Source organism: Curcuma longa, unplaced genomic scaffold (assembly GCF_044706935.1).
Source record: "Curcuma longa cultivar G26 ecotype Majalengka, Jawa Barat unplaced genomic scaffold, ITB_CL_G26_1.1 contig_22057, whole genome shotgun sequence".
NCBI classification, from domain to species: Eukaryota; Viridiplantae; Streptophyta; class Magnoliopsida; order Zingiberales; family Zingiberaceae; genus Curcuma; species Curcuma longa.
The window spans coordinates 1083-6109 of NW_027431803.1; the positions used below are offsets into that span (position 1 = coordinate 1083).

The 5027-nt window shown below is 36.4% G+C and overlaps 1 long non-coding RNA gene across 1 annotated transcript; it reads left to right on the forward strand.

The window, feature by feature from the left end:
• Nucleotides 1-676: 676 nt before the first annotated feature.
• LOC141817826 (uncharacterized) lies at nt 677-3863 on the forward strand. The gene is made up of 5 exons (XR_012600867.1): nt 677-1039; nt 2482-2600; nt 3249-3352; nt 3456-3513; nt 3604-3863. It is a non-coding gene; the product is annotated as an uncharacterized LOC141817826 (long non-coding RNA).
• The last annotated feature ends 1164 nt before the right edge of the window (nt 3864-5027 follow it).

Genomic DNA, 5027 nt, shown 5'->3' on the forward strand with positions numbered 1-5027 from the left:
GGTGGATGGCCACACGAGCGAAACATCGTCCATTGGTTAGCTACATGAGTGGGTTGTTATGCTAGGTGTAACAGTTGTTGGTCTGTACTCCTATGGTTGTATGGTCATTAGCCTAATGTTACTTTCCAAGTAGATAGTCTCACTGAGATCAATTGTGCATCATAGATTATCGAAAAGTTAAGAAATTCTTACACTATTATGACTGTGTGAGTAGAGGAGGTCGGGATTTGAGGGGACCTTGTTGTTATGGCTTAACATACATGATCGTAATAGGAATACTCGATCATGAGTCACCCGAGCTACATCTATATCTAATATCTAGGATGATCTAATTGAAATTAGCTATTAAAAGAAAGTACAATTTATTATTAGGAAAATGATATTTAGCATGAAAAATTTCAATATAGAACATGACACTCACATTGGTAGTGAGTCCCATTGATATATAATTGGACCACTGTATGTAGTTGTGAGTGTCATGTTCCATTCATGTTGAAATTTTTTATGTTAAATATCATTTCTCTTATTATTATTATTATTATTATTATTAATTTTTTTTTACAAATCGGCCCAAATCTTTCATGCGCCGCACTGCCATAGCGGTTCTGTGAAACCTAAAAAAAGCGTTTTTTCTTCTTTTTTTTCTTATTCTTCTACTTCCCCGCTTTCTCGCTGTTTCTCTCCACCACGATCGAAGTCCCAAATCTTCTTTGTATCTCTACCTTCCTCGTCGCTTGCTCGCCTCCTTTCCCTTCCTTGCTGCTCCATTACGATTTTGCCCATGGAGACGCCGGGCTACTTAGGTGGGATCGGGGGAAGTTGCGGCGGAAGTCGCTCCGAAGAGTCGCCACGACGCCCTACGATCGCCCGGCCACTGCCGCCCGCGGCTTCAGGGGTCCTGCTCCGGAGCCTTTGGGAGGTAGGTGGCTGGCGAAGCTCGTCGATCCTGCGTCGCGGTTTATAGCCAGCAGCGCATCCAGACTCTTCTCCTCGCTGTTCCGGAAGCGTCTCACCGCACCGATGTCTGAGGAAGATCCAGGTTGGAGGATAGGACCCTCCCTTCTCGTTTTTCCTCCGTTTTCGTGTTTTTCTTTTTTCAGTTTGTGCTTGAATTTGATTTTTTTTTAATGTCAATCTAGGGTTTTTGATGTCCTGCTCCGTGTTTCATTTCATGTTAAACATGGCATATCTTATTATTTTCTACCAATCCAGTGATCGAACTAAATGAAATAAATGACCGGCTAACATTGTCATAGGGAAAAAGACGCACGCTTATATATTGATCAAGATACTTTTGTTTAAAGTTGCAGAGTTTATTTACCTGAGTTTTCCATATTTATGTTGATAGTATTGTGTTTTAAATCACACATTTTCTGTTTTCATGTTAATATATTTAATTGTTTCTTTGGATAATTGCAATAACGTTAATAAGGTTCAGGATGTCGCTGAAAGGCTATGTTCTATCTTCTTGTATAATATTTCGTTTCTCATAATTATGCCTTTCTTCAAAAAATAGTTCTCTACTGTGTCAATTTGTTTGAGGAATTTCTGGACTTCTTTTTTAACAAAAAGGGACCAATAGGGAATATATATGTTTGATATCCTAGGTAATGGAAGGATATGCTACTTTGCATTCATCTTATGTCCTTTTTTCCTTTTCATAAAATGCATGTGCAGCCTAAGGCCTTATGTGATAATTTGATTTAGTATTCTTTTAAATTTCTTATTTATTGGCTAATGTGTATGTTTTTCATCTTAAAAGAGTGCATTTCAATATCTTGTTTCAAACCCTTCCATGAGTTGTATCCTGAAGAGTGAAGCCAGATTGCATATTCAATCCTTGACGAATCTGAGTGATCTAATAACATCTGTGTCTTAGGATTGTGTGAACCTATGTCAAAGAACACAAATTGATAATAATGTTTTGAATCAGAAACTCTTTGCATTCAGTTATCTTGAGTCATTCAACTTGACATATTCACTGGCATTGTTAGGGAAGATAAATAAATGTAATTTTAATGCTATGAGTCTATAACTAACTTGACCAACGTGATGGTTCGATACATGGCATGCTTTAATAGACAGTGCATAAAATTAGAAGTTCCACTAAATTAGATCTTATTGTTGATAACTTTGTTAACTATTTTACAACCCATAACAGTTCAGTTACCTAATAGACTCCCATAAAATGTCAAGGGAGGACTGATAGTGGTTGGCGTATGATGCTTTATTTCTCCAAACCAAAAGATTGTTTCTGTGATTTGAAGCCTGCTCACAAAATAATGAGTTTTCCAATTTCCATGAATTATTTTGAATGATATTGACGCTGAGAAATGAAACTATATATGATCACACCCACACTAATATTAAAAAAAACTAAAATATGATTTTGCAACTAGATAATACTCCTTTGCTTGCTTTAAACAATAGCATCTTCTACTCTGCCTAGCAATTCATTTACTGTTGCAATTTGCCATGCAGGATCTGCCACCTAAGCCCCCAGAAAATGAAGCTGGGAACAAAAACATTGCAGCAAATAACCATGAGGATAATGTAGTCTTGGAGTTTGAACAACTTATTAAGGAAAAAAGTCTCACAAGGTAAGCATCTAACTTATGCAGCTCTTTGGTATGAGGTGTATTGTCACCATCAGTAGCATTGCAATTTACTGCATCTAGTAACTGCAATGAGTTTCTTGGATGTCTAGCTTCTGCAACAACTTTTATATCCTTCTCAGTTCTCATGCTCGACATACGAGAATCGGAAGATGATTATTTTAGTTGCCATCTTATATCATCCTTTGGGTGTTGCTGTGATTACAATAGCACTAATTCATTGGTTCCCATTAGAACTCCAAAGTAGCATGATTAGGCAAGAGTCAGATTAGGATGGGTTAACTTTGGAATGCCCTTGTCTTGGCACCCATTGGTATATTTACTAGTAATGTAATCCTTTTGTAGAGTTCAATCGAGGGATAAAATCTATGTAATTAACTTCAAGTAGTTGGTCCCCTTTGATAAGAATAGATCTGAACAATCTCAAGGTGGCAGAGTGGGGAACCTGTAGTTTGCTCTTATTATTGTAGCTTTAGCCTCAACCTCCATGGCTTAGTGGGATGATTTTTTTCTCGTCATCCATCCATGCATCTCAAATTGATTTTCATTCAATCCACTGGATCAGTTATCTGCACTTGGTTTTCTTCCTCCAAATCGAGTAATTGTCTTTGTCATGTTTTTCCTCCAAATCAGTTATCTGCATTAAACAGTTTAAGACAGCTGAGTACACTCGGGCAGAAATTGATGAGGTGCGTTCCGAGGTGGCAGACTGTATACAAGATCATATTTATGAGTAGGTATGGAATGCTGATCTCCATAATTCCATTTATTTATAATAAATATATTTGTTTGTGATTAATTCTGCTGCTGTTATTGTGTATGGAATGCTGATCTCCATAGTTCATTGTGTATAATTCTGCTGTTTGTGATTAATTCTGCTGCTGCTGTTTATGAGTAGGTATGGAATGCTGATCTCCATAGTTCATTGTGTATAAATCTGCTGCTGTTGTGCCCATATTTTGGATAAATTAGTATTATCTTTTGGCAGGTTGGTATTTGGCAGATGGACCTGTTCTATTTCTGCTGTTGTTACTTGGTGATGCTAATGTTGTGCCCATACTTGGTGATGCACTTGTTGTTACTTGGTGCTGCTAATGTTGTGATACACCTGTTCTATTTCTGCTGCTGTTGGAAGATATTCTGTTGCGTTGAAACCTTTGTTATGGACCTGCTGCTGTTAATTATGGAGCTTCTATGTTGGAAGTTGTAACTTGAATTTGTGTTATGAACTTGTATAAGTTGTATGTTGTCGACCTGCTGTATGTTATGAATTTGTGTTATGAACCTGCTGTAAGAATGGTTTGTGTGTAAATATAAGTTGTATGTTTTGTATGTGATTTAGTAAATTTTGTAGCCAATGGTTTTGTATTTACAAAATATATTATTTCTTATTTACTGCTAAAAAAAATCAAAAGACAACGCTTTTAAAAACGTTGTAAAACTCATGCAATTTGTAACAAAATTACAACGCTTTTTAATCGTTGCAAAATGTGTTGTCATACCTATTAAAAATAACGTTTTTAAAGCGTCGCAAAAAACGTTGTAATATTTACAACGCTTTTTCTGCGTTGTGAAGGTGTTGTCGATGTTAACAAAGACAACGCTTAAAAAGCGTTGTCGTTGAGGGACCCCTTTTACAACATGGCCTCTTACAACGCTTTTTAACCTATAAAGACAACGCGTTTTTCGCGTTGTCTATTAATATTTTTCTAGTAGTGCACTCATTTTCTCATATGCATCACGTCATTTTTCACCCCTCACCTATGAGTCTACCTTCTTCATGTTGCCCTAGAGTGCATCTTGCATCAGACCTTGATGCTTTAGATGAACCAAAGTGTCCAAACTTCTCCACTTGTCTTCCATCTTTTCTCTCCTCTGGTTTACCTTCCACTTGGACATTGAACCACCAAACCATCCACAACCAAATAGCTTAACCACGTTAAATCAGACGCTCTTTGAACTTTGCTATACTATTTTGAATCGTGGCACACCTAATGCATATGTTAAATATACTGATTAAATCTAACTTAAACTCTTTGTTGAATATATCGAAACACATGATCAAACCCAACCATTTGAGATCATCATTGCACCAACAACATCAATGCTATCCAACACATGGCCACTTTATATTTGTTCATAAAAAAGTACTTGCCACATCGCCCCCAACGGATTGTGACATGATGATCATATTTTGATTGTGAGATTGATATTTATGTAAAAGTTGGTATGCATGCGAGTATATACATATGTATATGAAATAAACAACTATCTGAGAATGTATGTATGTTTTAATATATTTTGATGATCTATATTTATCATTCATAAAAAATAAAGAAAGTACTTGCAAGTATCCTCATTAAAAGATGGGGCATTTAAGATTCACAACCTTTTAATTTATATATCTCCGAA